Raw genomic sequence first — 20,401 nt, 5'->3', positions numbered from 1 at the left:
AAAGTTGTGAAAAATTCAATTCCAGGACCGGCTTGTTGCTATCCTTTCCACTAGTTTAGTGTTAATAAGCAAAGAGTTTAGGTATCTTAAAGTCCAGATATCTTATGATCGAGGTGGAGATTAGTTGTTTAAGCAGATATTTAAATAGCTTTAGATACATTGTTAAAACTTTCAAGTTCTTTGTGACAGTAGAGAGCCTGCTTGCTTTATTATAGTTTATGGAGCAACAGCATTATTTGATAGGGAGGAGAGGGGTTTTATTTGTTGTTGAATATATGTGGGCATTTTCACTTCTCCTCTCTGCTCTCCTTATTTCAAGAAAAGGCAAAGTTGCATATTGCGTTCCTGGCTCGCTTCCAGGATGGACGCCAGGTCGGCGGGGTGGCGGCGGTGGAAAGTGAATGTCGTGAGGGGGAGGGGGAGAGCGCGTATTAGTTAGCCCCGCTTGCCAGAGCCCCCGCGCCTGTCTTTTGTCTGGGAAGAAGCAACGAGCTCGGGGATTCGCTAAAAGGCCTCCAACAGAAGCAGCCAATGGCAAGGCCGGGAAGCCGGCTGGTAGTTTGAGGATTGGTTGGCCGTCTCAGTTACTAAGCGGGACCGAAAAGGAGGACGAAGGTGCGGGGGGTTGCGTAGAAGTAGGAGCGAAAATGCTTACGGAGCCCATCTCCCCTTGTCCTCAATCAGTTCTTTTCTGCCCCGTTTTACCCAAAGGTCTTTCAGCAGCAACACGAACAAATAGACCAAGTGGTACGTGTCGAATGGCAGCCATGAAATTTGAATACTCCTCTGGACATTGGTAGCCTTCCCGCTCGGACCGTCCCATATAAGAGATACGAAAGTACCTGAATGGTGAGTGGAGGGCAGTGTTGACGGGGACCACGGTTTCAAGCTCATGTCAGATGGCCCCGTCTACACGATAGCCTCGCTTTCCACCGTTTTCACACTCATCCTAGGAGCCCCGGTGCCCTTGACAACAGAGATGATGATGATGATGATGATAAAACTATATGGCTTTACAGAAAGTGACAAGTTTGGTTCTAGCAGGATAATCTTAAATCCCACTATGGTTTCAATTGAACTCCGGTCCTGGGACTGAGAGATTTTTTTAATGTGTTATGAGATTTCAAAAATAGAGAGATTAATCATAGATAATGGAGTCTTAAATAGGCTGCTATTGGAGGGAACAATATCCTCAATTAAAATAACTAAAGAGAGGAAAGAGGATATTCTGCATTTGCCCCTACAGGTCTGAAATAGATTGATAGTTAGGAGACAACTAAAATAATCCTGGCCACGTTTCTTCATAAGTAAATGTCATCTGAGTTCATAGAGAGAGACTTCTAAATGCAGCTTCCTTTGTATACATATTTACTTTTTCTTACCCAAATCTATGCCCTAAGTATATTTATTTTAAAGTAAATTTCACTGAATTCAATAGTAACTGTAAGAAAGCATATTTGGAATACATTTTTTTAAAAAAATTAATTAATTTTTTGTCAAGTGTGTATAAGATAACAGATATAAGTATAAACATGATTAGAATAGAATAGAATAGAATTTTTATTGGCCAAGTGTGATTGGACACACAAGGAATTTGTCTTGGTGCATATGCTCTCAGCGTTCATCAAGGTACAACATTTACAACACAATTGTACAACATTTACAACACAATTAGCAACTTTATGCAGCATTTATACACTTTGCCATCTTGTTGCAGCTAATCCAAAGTAAAGGTGCAAGCTGAACATCTAATCAACCTCAATTTAATACTAGAATGTTTTATGACCAAGTAAAGGTGGATCTAAATAAATTAACTCTGAGAAAAAAACAGGAGTCTTGCACATTTCTGAAGAATAATGGAGCAGATTGTAGATTGAATGCATCTATTTAGCAAGAGATGGAATCAAAGTGGCGTTGAATAGGGTAGGGCGTAGCTTATAATTTTATAGTTGTCTGAAAATGCCTGACTGAAATATTTGCAAAATTCACAGAATGTATCTCTGTACATCTCTGTTCAAGTTATCTGCAAAGAAAAGTCCACATCCAAGACACAAAGCCTAATTAACATGTGTCTTAAAACATTAAAAGTGTTGCTTCTTTATGCACTGTAGTTTATTGCTGTGAAAATTAAGAAACCCATACTTTTTCCAATCATATATTTCTGAAAACATAAAGCAGCAAGATATAGTGAGTGAATAAGCCTCTTGCTAATCCAAAGTTGAAGTTTTGATGTATGATTAAAGTGAGCAAATATTCTGCTGAATATTTAGAAGCCTACGTTCACTTTTCAAAATCATGGCAATAGAGAATTTGAAGTTTAAAACTACTGCTTAAATAATTCACTTAGAAAGTTATTAAAAGAACTATGTTGCTATACTAAACTGATACTTTATAGGCGAATTGCTTAAAAGTTCAGAGTTTGAGTCAAAATAATTCCACTAAATAAATTATGTATCATTATTTACTCTTTAGTGAATCTGTGATTGGCTACCAAGTCTTTTTGTACATTCTTCAAAAATTATTTCAGTGTTTTTTTACTTATTTATTTATTTATTATTTATTTATTTATTTTAAAGTAAATTTCACTGAATTCAATAGTAACTGTAAGAAAGCATATTTGAATACATTTAAAAAAATTAATTAATTTTTTGTCAAGTGTGTATAAGATAACAGATATAAGTATAAACATGATTAGAATAGAATAGAATAGAATTTTTATTGGCCAAGTGTGATTGGACACACAAGGAATTTGTCTTGGTGCATATGCTCTCAGCGTTCATCAAGGTACAACATTTACAACACAATTGTACAACATTTACAACACAATTAGCAACTTTATGCAGCATTTATACACTTTGCCATCTTGTTGCAGCTAATCCAAAAGTAAAGGTGCAAGCTGAACATCTAATCAACCTCAATTTAATACTAGAATGTTTTATGACCAAGTAAAGGTGGATCTAAATAAATTAACTCTGAGAAAAAAACAGGAGTCTTGCACATTTCTGAAGAATAATGGAGCAGATTGTAGATTGAATGCATCTATTTAGCAAGAGTTGGAATCAAAGTGGCGTTGAATAGGGTAGGGCGTAGCTTATAATTTTATAGTCTGAAAATGCCTGACTGAAATATTTGCAAAATTCACAGAATGTATCTCTGTACATCTCTGTTCAAGTTATCTGCAAAGAAATGTCCACATCCAAGACACAAAGCCTAATTAACATGTGTCTTAAAACATTGAAAGTGTTGCTTCTTTATGCACTATAGTTTATTGCTGTGAAAATTAAGAAACCCATACTTTTTCCAATCATATATTTCTGAAAACATAAAGCAGCAAGATATAGTGAGTGAATAAGCCTCTTGCTAATCCAAAGTTGAAGTTTTGATGTATGATTAAAGTGAGCAAATATTCTGCTGAATATTTAGAAGCCTACGTTCACTTTTCAAAATCATGGCAATAGAGAATTTGAAGTTTAAAACTACTGCTTAAATAATTCACTTAGAAAGTTATTAAAAGAACTATGTTGCTATACTAAACTGATACTTTATAGGCGAATTGCTTAAAAGTTCAGAGTTTGAGTCAAAATAATTCCACTAAATAAATTATGTATCATTATTTACTCTTTAGTGAATCTGTGATTGGCTACTAAGTCTTTTTGTACATTCTTCAAAAATTATTTCAGTGTTTTTTTACTTATTTATTTATTTATTATTTATTTATTTATTTAAATTTTTATACCGCCCTTCTCCCGAAGGACTCAGGGCGGTGTACAGCCAGGATAAAAAACAGTAAATATACAAAGTTAAAAATATCAATTTAAAATACCTATTCAATAGTGGCCGAATTAAAACCGTCAGATTGACCAACCTAAAATACCCCATATAAAATTACAAAAGATTAAAAAATTTAAAATTTAAATTTAAAATTTACTTGTCATTCTCTGATGAAAACTACAGTTAATAAGAAGATGCCAGTTAATGCAAAGATATTTCTGAGATTAGATAACATTGATGAGATTTCTAATATATGGACTTCAGTATATATTTATACAACAGTCATATAAAATTCTTAAGCAAGTTTGATATCTTTCTAAGACTGTTTTTATAACTCCCACAGCTCTTGTAGACTATGCATCCTAGATAGAAAGAATAATGCTAATCATTACTTGAATATATTTTGCTTTACACTAATTTGGATACTAGTTACTAGGCAGAAAATGTGTTTGTAAGGTGGAGATTACTTCATATGAGATGAAAGTAAAGCAGAGGCATCACTTCCCCACCGCTCAATGTCTGGCCTCATTTTTCCACAGAAGGATTCAACTTACATTATTTTTATTACTTTTTACATCTAGTTCTAACTGATTATTGTTATTACTTATATGTGTAACTATAATAAAAGCTATTTTGCTGAAAGAGCAGGATGACATAAACTTAAGAGCTTACATTTGAATTCCATATACGATTCATCCATGCAAGATCAAGTGCCTTTATGCTGATTTTTTTTATCACAATCTGTTGATATTTTTAGATGTCATGTATTTATTGCTTATCTAGTAATAATATGTCCTTTTCATTAAAATATAATAAATAATAGGAAAACTGACATGATTTGCATTGAATCATTGTTGACCTTCTATTATGAACATATCAAATGTTCTGTACTAGCCCTAGAAATGTTCACTGAATTTAGGTCAGGTCATTTTCACTGTAGTTAATTTTCTATTGGTTGTATTTTTAGCAATAGCTACAGTTTTTCATCTCTTACGTAGAATGGATATTAGACTTCTATAAATGTCTGATCAAAGTAAAAACACAAAGTTCAAGAGAACTTTATTTCATGGCAACGGCCAAAGGATTTAGAATAGAATAGAATAGAATAGAATTTTATTTGCCAAGTGTGATTGGACACACAAGGAATCTGTTTTGGTACATATGCTCTCAGTATACATAAAAGCAAAAGAAAAAAGAGAAAAAAATACATCAAAGATACAACATTTACAACACAAATGATGGTCATAGATGCGTGTGTGTGTGTGTGTGTGTCTTTGGTTATTCAGGTTTTCTCCCGCGTAAAATTGGAAGTGTCTTGGCGACGTTTCGACGAAGTCTCATTCATCATCTTCAGGCTTCAGCTTCGTGCTTCTGGGAGCAATGTGTGATTGCAGCTGTTTCTTCCTTTTTAACTGCTAGTGGGGGTTTGAACTGATTGGGTGGGAGCTTGGCTGTGCTCTGATTGGATGGGGGGGGTTTTGTGCTCTGATTGGATGGGGATGTGTCCTGTTTGGGTGGGGGCTTGGTTATGATCAGATTAGTCTGAGTTGCAGGGGGATTTGAGCTGGTGAGCTGCACTGCTGCTGTTTGGCTTCGTGGTCGTGGTCGTGCTACATCTTCATAGTGGGTGTCAGTCTGCTGCATGTATGGATTGGAGGGGTTTGAAATGGCTAATGTTGCAGCTGCGGTCTGGCTTCTGGTCCTATATATATATATTCTGAGGTTTTCACGCGTGTTTGTATGTAGGTCTTTGGTTGTTCAGGTTTTCTCCCGTGTAAAATTGGAAGTGTCTTGGCGACGTTTCAATGAAGTCTCATTCGTCATCTTCAGGCTTCAGCTCCGTGCTTCTGGGAGCAATGTGTGATCGCAGCTGTTTCTTTCTTTTAACTGCTAGTGGGGGTTTGAACTGATTGGGTGGGAACTTGGCTGTGCTCTGATTGGATGGGGTTTTTTTTGTGCTCTGATTGGCTGGGGGTGTGATTGGCTGGAGATTTTTGTTTTTTGTGCTCTGATTGGCTGGGGATGATACCTCCCGCCTACCAGCCATTTGGAAACCCGTCTTTATTGACAAACAAGTCCCTAACATGAGGAATGACACCAGACCCACACTCACGAGGTCCACACAGGATGTCACCACCGCACATCCACCCAGAAAGCAGACCCAAACCCACACTGATCATGAAGCACGACCAAGGACCAGAAGCCAGACCGCAGCTGCAACATTAGCCATTTCAAACCCCTCCAATCCATACATGCAGCAGACTGACACGCACTATGAAGATGTAGCACGACCACGAAGCCAAACAACAGCAATGCGGCTCACCAGCTCAAATCCCCCTGCAACACAGACTAAACTGAGCACAACCAAACCCCGACCCAAACAGGACACACCCCCAGCCAATCAGAGCACAAAAAACCCCATCCAATCAGAGCACAGCCAAGCTCCCACCCAATCAGTTCAAACCCCCACTAGCAGTTAAAAAGGAAGAAACAGCTGTGATCACACATTGCTCCCAGAAGCATGAAGCTGAAGCCTGAAGATGACGAATGAGACTTCGTCGAAAAGTCGCCAAGACACTTCCAATTTTACACAGGAGAAAACCCGAACAACCAAAGACCTACATATATATAAATATATATATATATGTATGTATGTATGTATGTATGTATGTATGTATGTATGTATGTATGTATGTATATGTATATGTATATGTATATGTATATATGTAGTCATAGGTATATATGTCTGAAAAGATAATAGAATGTGTGTGTGTGTGTGTGTATTTCACATCCTGTTTTTCCACAGGAATTCAAAGTGACATACATGCTCCGTGAAAGAGATTGCACAGATACTGGTTGGCTTAAAGACAGGTGAGCTTCCATGGCTACAGTAGACTTAATTCTGAATCTTCCCAGTTCTGGTCAAACCTTACAGTATATTTTACTATACTTTATGGTGATACTATAATTACAATACCAGTAACATTTAAGAATATGTAAATTTAAATTCTTATCAGTGTAAATGCATCCAAGTAAATTTTGAATAATATCCAAATATCTTGTTAATAGATAATTTCTTCTATTTTACGCAGCCCAAATTTGTCAGATTTCTTTTACTAGGGAATGCTCTGTTACTGCAGAAGTCCATGGTCTTTGGGTTTCTATAATAATATGATGATGATGATCTTAAAAGATATAAAATCAATAAAATCAACAATCTGCCTGCTCTCTGATACAACAACAAGAGAACTCAAATTCTTTTTCATTTCCTTTCATCTAACAATTTTTACTTTGAGGTGACATTAAATTTTAAAGGCTTGAGCATTTTCATGACTGTAATTTAGAAAAAGCCAGAAGAACTTTTAACAGAATATGCAGAACATATTTTGGATTCCTTTTGGATAGTACTACAAGAATATGATAACCAATAACCTATTTTAGCTTTGGCAAGCTCATAGAGCATAGATTCAATAGAAGAAAACAAGCTGTGCAGTGAATTCATAGGGAAGTAATCCAACATTTGTATATTATGTTAAACAGAGTTTAATTTTAACCAAAGCTTGTTAAGTAAATCACTACAATTAGGTTTTTATACCTTAAGTCATAAATCATGCTTTGCATGCCTTGGGCTTAGATTCACAAGTCTTTAAGCTCTCTAATTTTCACACTAGCTTCTTGAGGAAATTTAGGATCTGTAACCTGCCTGGTAAAGCAGAAGGGAATTCATAAAGCCCAAAATATAATGGCATTTATACATATAGCAAAACACTGTCTATTGAAATTACAGCTAGGTGGATCACATTTAGAATCTGAAAACTAACAGTGGGATAACAGTTAATGTCAGTGTGGCACATGATTGAAAGACCCAGTTCCCTAGAGAAAGTTCTGATACTGGGGGAAATGGAAGGGAAGAGAAGAGGATAACTAGCAGCAACATACTATACATGGATTCAGCTATAGAAGTTATGGGTGTACTGCTGAAAGACCTGGTTAGAGACATATTGTCATGGAGAAAATCTATGTGGTTAACACTGACTTGATGGCATATAATCAATCATGTTAGTAGGTCGATCACCAACATCAGAATGGAAAACCGAATAAAGCCTTTTAAATGCTTTTCTTTGGTGCCCTTGTTTATCCAAAGAATGAAATTTCCCATGTGTGAAAAGAGTTAATTGTCCTTTAAAATAGTTAAAACTGGAAAGTAAAATTAATTTAAATCTCTTTATGTTAATTAGTTAGTGTTAACTAAAGCATATATAACCTTTGCTAAACTGTATTTAGGTGTAATAATATTGTGGATTACACACATTATATACAGAATGCTCACAATTTTCTAATATGTCAGTTTTTCAAAAAGATAGCCATACATATAAGCCATAAATTCTCTTGTTCTTGAAAAAGTTCTGACTCAGGTTGCCTCCCATTTTTAGTAGAAAAAATGTATATAACAAAAACTCAAATCTTTTTACTTTGACCTAGACAGGTAAACCATTGTAAGTACAGTACTAGAGAGGAAAGCAAAACTTCCTCAGAATGAGATCAATTGATGTAATCTATGATAAATGTCCTTCCTGTGTATAGATATACCTACTCTAATTGTGAAAATAAACGCACTGATTAAAGAAAAATGAAAATTTTTGAAGCAGTGTAACAATAACCTACTCTATCCAATATTTCTTTTCTGTATATTGTATGTCACGGCATTATCTCTCTCTTTCTCCTCCACCTAGAACCACAAAGAGATGGGAGTTGGGGGAAAGAAGGAAAGAAAAAGTGAGTTTTGTAAGAACAAGTTCTTTATTGCATGCCTGGTAGGATGTAGGTGTGGGTATTTATTAGCAGCTACAATTTAATTGCAATCTCTAGCATTGCCATCAGTTATACTGTCAATGGAAGTTGTAAGTAACATGGGCAATTAATTTTTTTGACAGTCTACTTTGATCACAGGTTTTCATTGGAATTTTGAAAGGGTCTATTTTCAAATTTTCCAAATTTGATTTTAATCGTCATTCTATCCTATTCTCTTTTCCAAGAACTCAAAAGAGTTTTTTTATGGGGATCTTCCTTCATTTTAATCCCACAATAGCATGCTTATGAGGTAGGTTGAGTTGAGAAATAGTAATCCTGAGTTTTTGAGGCTAAAATGATCTTCTCAATCTAATCCAACACATGTATCATTATACATCACTTCATTCCAATACAGATTATACAATATTGCTACTATATATCCTCTTCCAAGTTGGAGAAGTACTAATGGCTGCAGATTGTACAATGAGGTGATGTTTCATGCAGTTCATAAAAACTTAAAATGCTAAATAGTGTTGTTCAAAATAGATATTAACAATACAATCCTATATATGTTATTCAGAAATAAGTATTGCTAAATTCACCCAGACTTACTCCTATATTAGCAAGAATGAGATTGATTTTTAAGGCTATTTCATTAATGCAGTAGCAAGAGAGGGAAATAGATGAATGCCTTATTTCCTTCCTTCCTTTCCTTCCTTCCTTGACTTGTGTGCCATTCTGGTCATAACACCCAACTCTGACAGGCTTATAGACCTGAATACAGTAATTGGATTAAAAACATAAAACTAATTTTTAAAAAATCGTAATAAATGCGTAATAAATGGTTCAAATACATATAATATTCCCCTGCAAGAAGGAAAAATTAAACACATCAGACTCCAGTGGCTTGCTGAAAAACCATGTATTACCAGTTTAGGAAAAATCCATGAATTGGGGTTCACTGGAAAATAGTGTTCCAGAAATGGTCTGTGACTGAGAAGACCAAATTCTGTGATTGCTCGAGATATCCACTACAGATATAGGGATCAAGAAGGTCTTGTTCTGTCACTTTTTTTTAGATGGGCAGAAGCTATCAGGAGTAAGAACTCCTGAAAAGAACCAGGTCTTAAGGTATAAAAGCCTTTAAAGGTAATATCTCATTCTGAATTCATAATACAAAGTCACACAGGCAAAGCAATTTGTGCCCATAACTGCTTGAGCTGCTGCATTCTGGACTTGCTGAAGCTTCTAGGTTGTTATAAAGGAGCAGTCCTACACAGACAATATTGCAGTAGTCCAGATTAACTAAAGCATGAATAATAGTTACGCCAGTCATGTTCCTCAGCCACATTTTCATCTCCAATTCACCTTTTATACATTATGAATCCACCCCCTATAATTTAAAGGAACTTTTGGAATGTTTGGTAACAAATGAAATAAATCACAGTACTTTATTTCTAAAACAAAAAATCTTGAACAATATCTTGAACAATAGCAAATGTACTATCCCATATTTTTATAGATTATAGAGAGAATAATCTGATTATATAAATTCTCCATTTTGATATGTAATTTCCTTTAGTCCCATGACAGCATAATCAGTGATAGATAAATTATTTGAAAAGTTATCCACACTCTCAGTAATTTAGCATGTTAAGATAAGATGCATTTTAAAAAGAAATCACTTGTTTTATGGGATCTTTGTAAGCCTAAATTCCTGCTGTTTTTGGAATATGTTAGATTTTCACACACATGGAATATTATTGTTTTATTTGTAGTCTTTGATCCCAGAGTCCTCCAGAAAGCGTTAAATAGAGTTTATTTGACTGTGTGGTTTCATCAATGCCTTTCTTTGATGTATCCAATTGCATTATTTTGTGTTTTCATATCTAAAAAACCCTGATTTTTTGCATGAATTTTTAATAAATGAATTTAATAGCGATAGAATCTTAAGTGCTTTTTCCCCATTTTAATCCAACAAAAAGGCTTGGATGAGTAGAAACCATATATATGTTTCTATATATGAGTAGAAACCATATATTTGTATGTGTGTATAAAGTGTGTAGGTGTATTAGTTCTGTGACATATATTGGACTAAAAGATGTCTATGGAGAGTCTCAGTCATCCAGGTCATGGTTGTCTCAAAAGTGCCTTTTTTCCCTTTTCTCAACCATGACCTGGATGACTGAGAATCTCCATAGATATTTAGCTATGTTTTTTGGGATGAACACCCTTTGAATGGTGCGGGAGTATGAATGGATTTCCAGAAAAATTGTAGACTACAGGAACCATTCTCAAACTTCAGTTTGAGAAAAGAATGCAAATGACCAGCCGTCTGCAAGGAATATAAATCAGGGGTGCAAGGAATATAAATCAGGGGTGAAATGCTACCGGATCGGACCGGATCAGGCGAGTAGGTAGCGGAGATTGGTTCTCGGACCGGATCAGGCGAGTAGGTAGCGGAGATCCGGTAGCAATCGCTGGCTGGCCACGCCCCTGAACCAGTCCACGGCCCGCAGTCCAGCCTTCGCAAGCTGGATACCAGAACACTGGGAAGGCAGCTCACCACCTGCTCGCCCTTAGGTCAGGGGCCAGGGCCCATTCCCTGAGGCCCCGGAGCCGCCACCTGCCCTAGCCGGGTCAGGGAATGCACCATTCCCCAACTCTGGCCTTACCCTGGAGCTGCCGCCCACTCTTCCTTCGCCCACTTGCTGCCCACTTGCCACCTGTTTGCCCTTTGCCTTTGGTCAGGGCAAAGGGATACCTCATTCCCTTGAGACCCTGGAGCCACTCCCTGCTGGCCGCCTGCCTCATCCGGGTCAGGGAATGCACCATTCCCCGACACCAGGCTTGTCCCGGAGCCGCCGCCCGCTCTTCCTTCACCACGCAGCGTATACTTACTTTCTTCCAGCGGCTGGCTGCCAGGAAAGGCAAGCGTCCAAAAGTTACTGGAGTCCCTCTCCTTGAATATGCTGCCGCCATTGCTGCTTGTTCCATGCTCCGGCTGTGCAAGCGCACACCGTTTATTTCATTTATTTATCAGCGGCAGGTTGGGTATGCGCTTGCGCAGCCAGCGCATAGAACAAGGTGGCATATTCAAGGAGAGAAACTCCAATAACTTTTGGACGCTTGCTTTCTTGGCAGCCAGCCACTGGAGGAAAGTAAGTAATGCTGCGTAGTGAAGGAAGAGCGGGCAGCGGCTCCGGGACAAGCCTGGTGTCGGGGAATGGTGCATTCCCCGACCCGGTTGAGGAGGCGGCGAGCAGGGGGCAACTTCGGGGCCTCAGGGAATGGGGCATCCCTGGGCCCCGGCCCCTGACCAAAACCGAAGGGTGAGCAGGCGGCAAGCAAACAGTGAGTGGATGGTAGCTCCAGAGAAAGGCCGGAGTTGGGGAATGGTGCATTCCCCGACCCCGTTGAGGCAGGTGGCAGCTCCGGGGCTTAGGGGAATGGCGCATCCCTGGGCCCCGGCCCCCGACCCTAGGTGAAGGGAGAACAGGTGGTGAGTGGGTGGCAAGCGGGCAGAGAGGCTGCAGCTGCAGACATCTCGCAAAAAGGGAAAAGGCAGAATAGAAATTAATTTTTTTCCCTACTGGGTTCTGTAGGCGTGGCTTGGTGGGGGGGTTGTGACTGAGTGGGCATGGCTGTGAGTGACATTTAGTTGGCCACGCCCACTCAGTCACAGGACACACCCACCCACCAAGCCACACCAAGCAAAATTTTTTAGATTTCACCCCTGATAAAAATCCTTCCATTCCCCACCATCCAGTCAGAGCTAAAGAAGCTTCTTGGATGAGAAGCAAAACATCTTAAAAAAAAAATCAAAAACCCAAGAAAGTCCAGTTGACTTTTGAAAAAAAGCACCTTTGAGTTAAGAGAGTGACTATAAGAGAAAGGTGGCCCTTGAATCTCTCAGGCCTTAATCTGACATTTTCACCACTATATCATGTTTCTCAGTTTGTAGAATATGCCATTTAGAATGCTTCATTTAAGAGATGTGACCCAAATTTAGGAATGGAAAGTAGGAACCCTACTTTTGAAATGCTGTGATAAAGATTCAGTTATATTTTGAGTACCATAATTTGATAATACTGAGATTATAGTGATAGGTCAAACCAGAGTTTGATTTTAAGTATTATCAAAGTATTAAGTATTAAGAAGGCCTTGGAAGAGAAGAGTGCCATTCAGATCCCACTGACAGATCTATTATTTTGACATCTTTTCTAACAAGAAGGCTAAATATCTGATCTAAGTGGGTAATAAACAAATCTAAGAAAAAAAGGCCTTGAGGATTTAAAAAAGTAAAAAAAGGGCACATTACTTCATAATATGTTGAACTAAATATTCAGAGGCATACATCACAAACAATTCTTACATTGAAAGTAGCATATTGCTTTCAGTAGCATTCTTTCAGTTTGATCTTTCAAAATGGCCCATTATTCTACAATGCACAGTTGTCCTGTTTCAGTCATTCTTTTAGTACATTTTAAAAATGTTACAAGGTTTCTCCTATCTGTAGAAAATGCATTTTTTTTGGCTTTCTTTTCCTAAGAAACAGTCAGGAAATGAGGCAGAGGATCTCTTAACATGAGGTGAAAATTGCAGTTGCTTAATGAAACTTTAATTCTTTCATTTGAAATATAAGATATTAGATATGACTTATCACAATGGTAACCCTGGGAGTGGGGGAGAAGGAAGAATACAGTTGAAACTTACTAAACAATACTCAGTGTAAGTGTGAGACATATTGTCTGACAGAAAAAGTGGGTTTATATATCAGGCTTAATTCAGAGATAATGAATGGTGCCCAAAAGGATTTTTCTTGGCACCTTACCCTACCTGATCTTAATTTTATTTTTAGATTCTGTTAATTAAATAATTAAAAAGGAAACCAGGCAAACTGTAAAGCCTAGAGCCAGCTTAGAGCAAGCTGTAAACAAATTACCATACATTGCTTCCAACATATAAGCATATTTAATATATTAAAACATTTGGTGGCTGTTGTAGTCCACGCTTTATTTAGAAATGCCTAGACTTTGCAAAAAATACATTTAACATAATGATTTGCCCAGCGAAAAAGACAAAGGTAGGTTAGAAAGAAAGGGGAAATAGATTAGATACAATTTTGATTCTTAATCAATTAATGTTTTAACTGGCTATAACCATAACAGCAATTTTTTGAACAGGCCAGCTTCTTAATGATATTTTTTTGTGAAAGCTTTTATAACATGCACTGAACACTCCAAATATGTCCACCATTCCAAAATGTTGCTTATTCTTATACTAATAATGGTTTGATCTTGCAAAATGCTAGTTTGCAAGCATTTTGCAAAATACTAGTTTGCAAAATGCTAGTTTGTAACTCAAGATATATCAACCATAATAGCTCAATTAATAAAATAAATTTTATTACAGCATGGCTGAAAAAGATACATTTATTCAGAGATATTTTCTGGGCTATAGTAAGGAGACTTTCTTCACCTGGAAATGGAGGAAAAATAATTTTCACAAGCAGGTTTGACACCCGTTCCCTTTATTTTAAAATTTAAACAGTAACTTGCAACAACAGTACTAGAAATAATACTTTTTGCAGATCTGAGCTTGATTATCATTCAGATTAAAATTCTGCAAAGAAATATAGCCTTTTGCAAAATTAAATTATTTCACTGGCTATATTCTTTCTGATTTTGTCTTTTTATTAAAAATAGGAACATCATTTTGAAATCTAGCCATTATATAAAAATATGATACATACATTTAGTACATTCAGTTGGATGTATCAAATTTTAATACACAGTTGGAGAACCTAAAGTATACTTAGTGCTTGCATTCACTTTTGTAAATTGCATGAAAATATGTGTTCTTTTTTCTCTTCAGAAGAGTACAGCACATCCAAAGACTGAAGAGCGTGCTGAAAAATATTTTTCTGAATAAATTATGTTTTGATGGGAAACCCAGAATCAGGTGTAAACTGAGTGCCCTGGTCCTAGAATTTTTGTCTCTGATTACATGAAAGGTTTGTTTAAGAGGGCTGTGCAAATCATAGGAAACAAATCTTTGCAACATGCTGGACTGCTAATGAAGAATCTCAGCTTCAGGACCTGCAGAACCTGATAGCTTGTAATTGTATTGACATTTTATTTCCTGTGATGTAAACTGTCTAGAGCCTAAAGCCTGAAGATTAGGCAACAGAGAAATTCTGGGATGTAAATTAATAAAGTTACAAGTAAGTGTTATGCCCTTATGCATGAATGTATGTCACGTGGCATCAAAACACATTCACAAAAAGAGTGGAGAATTTGTGTCATTGAAATATAACTTCTTTTTGTTACTTGTTTCCCACCCCAGTCCTCCCTCTTCCCGTGGACATGGATTAACCTCTTTGATTAGAGAGAAAAAAACAGTATTTACATTTATGTTTGACTGGAAACCTTTTATAAACTTTTTGCATGAAATGGAAAAATGCATTTTTTTTGGTTTTGATGATTAGAAAAAAATATTTTGGTTTTGCTGATTAGAAAAAAAGTCTGGATAATAGACAAAAGAGGGAAAGGTTTTTTTGTAACCATAGATTAAGGGTTAATTTTGTAATTGTATTTATATTTGCCGCAAAGGAAATCACAAGCTTCTTACTGTTCCTTTTTTTTCTTTCTGTCTGCACTGTTGCCTGTTTTCTTCATTTCTTTATTACTTTACTTGTAATTAGTTTTACTTGTTTTAGTTTTCATGTTCTCTGTAAAACTTTTAATATATGTGTGTGTATACACACACATACACACACATATACACACACATACACACATATACATACACACATACACACTACACACACACACACACATATATATATACATACATACACATATATATTCTTATGCTTCAAATATGGTTCAAAAATAGCTGTACATACACATCAGAATGGGAATGACCAAGGGCAGCATTTGATTGCCAATACATGGCTCTGTTAATATGTCAAAAGAATTATTCTGTTTGTGCTTTGGCATGTTGCAAAACATTTCTTTCAAATGCTTTGATAGTCTATCAATGAGAAATCAGAGTCATGTCCCTACACATTTGGAACTATTCTGCATTGCTGATTCTATGTAAACTTGCCCTTCCACAATTTATTTTAAAAGCTGATCACTGTCCAGAATTATTTTGAGTAGTCTATGTAAACTCAAGTTCAAGATTTATTTGAAGCCCCTGTGCTTATAAGTATAGTATGGTGTTATAAAATGACTTTCTTTTTGATATCATTCTCCAGATTCTGAAATTTTGCAATGCTGCACCTTCCTATCATAATTTATAGTGCTATCCAGCTAAGAATCATGGACATTGGAATTAATTTCTTTGAATTTCTACAAGAACAGCCGAAAGTCCACTGACTACAAATTCTGAAAACTAGAATCCAACAAAATCTGGAAGGCATTGGATTGAGAAGACTGAGATATATAAACCAGTCCCCATCAATAGAGATAAGCCCCAATCTTATCTCCAATCATAGATGTTCATCTGAGGGTTTATCAGTTTTATTTACAGGTTCAGCTTGACCATTTCTCACTATGGCCAAGGGCAAAGAAAGGTCATTACTATAGAATAAATGCATTCGTTTGACTAATAAACTCTCAAACCCCAAGGGAACTGATGTTTTTAAAATTAGTTCAAAGGATTATGAAACCACAAACAAGCTTTAAGTTTAGATTGGATTAAGTAATCATGAGATTGTTGTTGTCTGTGAGGAAAGACAATATAAACATTGTAGTGCTGATTAATATACCGACATAGAAATGTAGGTTTTAATAACAATAGCTCCTAGTCCAAGAATTGGATATTAACAATTATTCTTATGCTATTCTGAATTATTCCTATTCTAATCAAAATAAGTAGGTTAATACATTACCCTTTTGAATTGGAATGGTAAAAGCTCTTGAAAAACCTAATAGCTCTTGAAGAACCTCATAATTATTATCTAGGTCTCTGAAACACTTTTTCTAGTCAATCAAAATTCAAACAATATAGGTTTTGGACTGGGAAGAGTTTATATGTAGGTACCATAGTATTGCATTCTATGGTTAATGGTTCTGATTATACATCAGAAAACAATATAGCAAGGGAGAAATAAAATGAAATATTGGGTATCTGAAACAGAAATCGGCAACATTATGGTGGAACTCTTAACCTAAAATTAGGCCAATTTTGCACAGGTTTAATATAATTCTGCAGCAGGTTTTGGTAAGTGTGATTCTCCCCACTTATTAATTGCATAACCATAGTGTGTTTGATACAGTATTGCATTTAAAGAAAAGTATGTGTGATAAATACCATATGCCTACTAAATCAACAGTGTCATGTGGTTTATGCGGATGAGAAACAACAGTCTAAAACTGCACAATAACTTGTTAAAATCCAAACTCTGAACTCTAAGTGTATCACATTGATTTCAATAGAATTAGCTATATAGTGCTGAATGGGACAAATGGAAAACATCAGGTTACTTTACTAGGTAATCTTGATATTTAAAAGACATACTTCATCTCACCCCATTTCTGGGGGATTGTGTTGGAGTATCGTATTGTTCATTATCAGAAAAAGAACACTGAAGTGCACTTAACTATATCAACATGTGCAGTCTATAAGAGAGAACTAGGAAAATGGCTTCAGATTGAATTCTATGTGCAAACAGGCAAAGCAAGGTAAATTATTAGCTACTAATTAGAAATTAATTAGTGAGAAAACCACAAATGCTAATGAAAAATAGTTCCACATAGATCTACCCTAATTTGGATTGCATTGCTTCAATAGCCCATCCAGGTCACAGATAATCCTATAAGGAGACGACTGATTCCTGTCTCCTGCACCAGGAGGTTGTACTCAGTCATTCATGCCCTGGTCACATCCTGAATGGATTATTGTATGGGGCTGCCCTTGAAAAGTATCCAGAAGTTTCAGCGGATGCAACATGTACTGACATGGGCAATTATGTGGATTCCTTAATTAGTGCATGTTACATCTCTGCTCTGTGAGCTGCATTAATTGCCAGTTTGCTTCTGGGTTCAATACAATGATAATGTGTTATGGTAATGATCCATAAAACCCTTCATGGTATGGGGCCAGGTTATTTTCTGAGTTATATTTTTACCTATCTCACCAGGTCTAGCAGAAGAGACACATTAGGGGTTCAGTGCCATCTGACGGGATTCAGGAAAAGAGTCTTTACTGGCAGTGCCCACTCTGAAATATTATTAGTTAAATCATCCACAACTCTTTTATTTTTTAAAAAAAACTCTGAAGACATGGCTTTGTCCTTGTATTTTATGGTTTTAATGTAGTTTTAAAATAGTTTATAAATTCATATAAAAGTAAAGTATTTTTGAAGAGGACATTGCAATGGTTGTTTTAATTATATGAGCCACCCGGAGTCACAAATGTGAGATGGGCAGTTGTACAAATTAAATGAATGAATAATAATAATAAAGGATAAATAAGGTATTCCCTAAACCTTTGCATTTTTAGAAATGTTGTATTTCCACTATATATGATTCATTCTTCTACATAACTAACATTTGTTGAAAGTTGCTGAATATGTTTTGTGTGTGGATATACGTGTGATTACTTTTTATTATTTGTGAAAAAACTGTTTCAAGTATTAAAAGGTGCATTACTTGGCCTGTATGAAAGCATCTGTATTTTCCACTATCTCTATTTATATTAGGCAATTCTTAGGACATTATGGGAAGAAAATTTAATCTGAAAATTGGATGACAAAGTGTCATCTTAAAATACTTCACTCTTATCCTTGGCATAGAATTTGCTTCATTATTTTCATAAGTTGCAGTTGCATACTTCTGCAGCATTATATAAGTAAAATAATCTTAGCTGGGCAACACTAAGTTTTCACTTGAGGTGAGGTGTTGATGAGGAAGTGAAAAGGAAATTGGTAAATATGCCAAGAAAGGCAGGGAAATCACTGTCATCCCAAGCTACAGTGATGGGATTGCTTGGAAAGAGAATTCATGTAGGCATAGAAAATATATTTTTATGAACATGCTACAGCAAGCCCTTTTAGAAAAGTCTCTTGAATAAGAATTTGAATTTTATTTCAAGCTTCAAGTTACGAATTATCCCACCCATTTTACCCATCCAGTGAATAAAAATGTTAAGAAATACAATTGCAGGATAGAATCTTATAACATTGTACATATTCAGTTCCTCCAATCTCTCCTGATGTTTACCTATTTACCTGAGCTGATCAACATCTACTTTTTTGAAATCCAAGATCTATCTCTACCATACTCAGGTTAAAGAATAGTATGTTTCCCTTTAAAAAGAATGCATTTTCTTTTCTTTTGCTTTTGTTCCTCTTGAACAAACTTCATACTTCAATTGTCATATTCCAATCACAGCAGTCATCCCACAAGGACTCTATTATAACTATTAAATCTTATTTCCCATACTATGAGCATTATTGTATAAAAAAATGAAGGCCATGAACTTTATGAGCCAATGTTCTTTCTGATTTTTTCACTGAGAGATTTAGTGAGCCATAGTAACAGCAACACTCCCATTTCTTCTACATAAGTCTTTGTCCAAAGTTCTTGTTCAGAATGTTTGTCTTTCAAACCCCACAGGTTTCAATTTAAGACTCTCCTGAGCAAACTTAACAAGCTTTCTCCAAGCATATTTTTATTAGTCTATGTGAACTACATCTCATCTCATGCCAGCAATCCATCATTCATAACTGAGACCATGAACCAAATAATTGCTGTCAACATAATTTGAATAGCCAGTCATTCATTTTCAGTATTCCTTTTTTTCTTTTTCAGCCTTCTTTTATGAAGTATGGATGAGAACACTATTTCATCCTTTAGGTTCTTGAACTTATTCCTAGACCTTTAAGGTTTATGTTATACAATTATATAGTCACTTAGGTGAGATGAGCAATGTAGAAATGCCATAAATTAATAAAAGTTACTTTATGTGGTATTATTTGTCTGTACAGAAAAGGATAACTTTCAGTTTTTGATAATTCTTGTAAGTGATTCTGGTACATTCCTGGTCCTTGTTTTTGGCCAGTAGCATAGCTCATGAGCTGATGGATCCAATTGGCACACATTTGTATCAATAAGTCACCAATTATCATGACTCCTTACCTTCTCATAGGCTGCAGCTATATTCCCTTTGATTTCTACAGATTCAAAATCCTATCTTTTCTCTGATAGTGTCCTTTCCTTCCCCAGAAAGTTTAGTTACTTATTTCTTTTGCATGGGTCAGAAAGTGTCTTCTACATTTCCTGTTTCTAGATTCATCCCTGGAACTTGCTTCTTTGCTTCATGCTCTTCTGTATGGAGAGTTGCTTTGTCTGCTTTTGTTACAGCTACCATTTTATGTACTAAAGAATACTGTGTTACTTGGAGAAACAGCCTGAAACTTGAACTACGATAACTGTTGAAATAAATCTCCAAATGATTATTGCTTTGTTTATGTGATCTAATATTCCCAAAGTTTCACCTACATAGAGGACACGCATACGCACATGCACACACACTAACTATATTGGTGGCTGGGTAGCATAGTGGTTACAGTGCCACCTTTGATGTAGGATACCATGTTGGTACCTAATTTACCAGGAAAGGTCCTTGGGCAAAGACCTCCTAACACTTTACCTGCCTACTTCAAACATGAGAATGAGATGAACAAGGAGAGTCATGCTGGCTGAGACATTGCTTTGATTAACAAGGTTTGCATCAGATGTTGAGGAACAGTACAGTCTGATTCATAAGTGGGCTACTGGGACAAACCATATAGCGATGAGACAATAGAACTTGTAATTGATGGAAT

The 20,401-nt window shown here is 36.2% G+C and overlaps 1 long non-coding RNA gene across 3 annotated transcripts; it reads left to right on the top strand.

Moving 5' to 3' along the window:
- The first annotated feature begins 535 nt into the window (after positions 1 to 535).
- On the top strand, positions 536 to 19,990 carry LOC131196308 (uncharacterized). Of its 3 annotated transcripts, XR_009154693.1 has the most exons (6): positions 536 to 849; positions 6,578 to 6,642; positions 8,505 to 8,547; positions 13,978 to 14,077; positions 14,440 to 14,788; positions 15,827 to 19,990. It is a non-coding gene; the product is annotated as an uncharacterized LOC131196308 (long non-coding RNA). The 3 variants fall into 3 exon arrangements; XR_009154692.1 differs by lacking the exon at positions 13,978 to 14,077 and having other exon boundaries at positions 541 to 849; XR_009154694.1 differs by lacking the exons at positions 6,578 to 6,642; positions 13,978 to 14,077 and having other exon boundaries at positions 542 to 849.
- The last annotated feature ends 411 nt before the right edge of the window (positions 19,991 to 20,401 follow it).

This window comes from Ahaetulla prasina, chromosome 3 (assembly GCF_028640845.1).
Source record: "Ahaetulla prasina isolate Xishuangbanna chromosome 3, ASM2864084v1, whole genome shotgun sequence".
NCBI classification, from domain to species: Eukaryota; Metazoa; Chordata; class Lepidosauria; order Squamata; family Colubridae; genus Ahaetulla; species Ahaetulla prasina.
The sequence above is the reverse complement of the archived record's forward strand: the minus strand, read 5'-3'. Positions and strand labels throughout refer to the sequence as shown.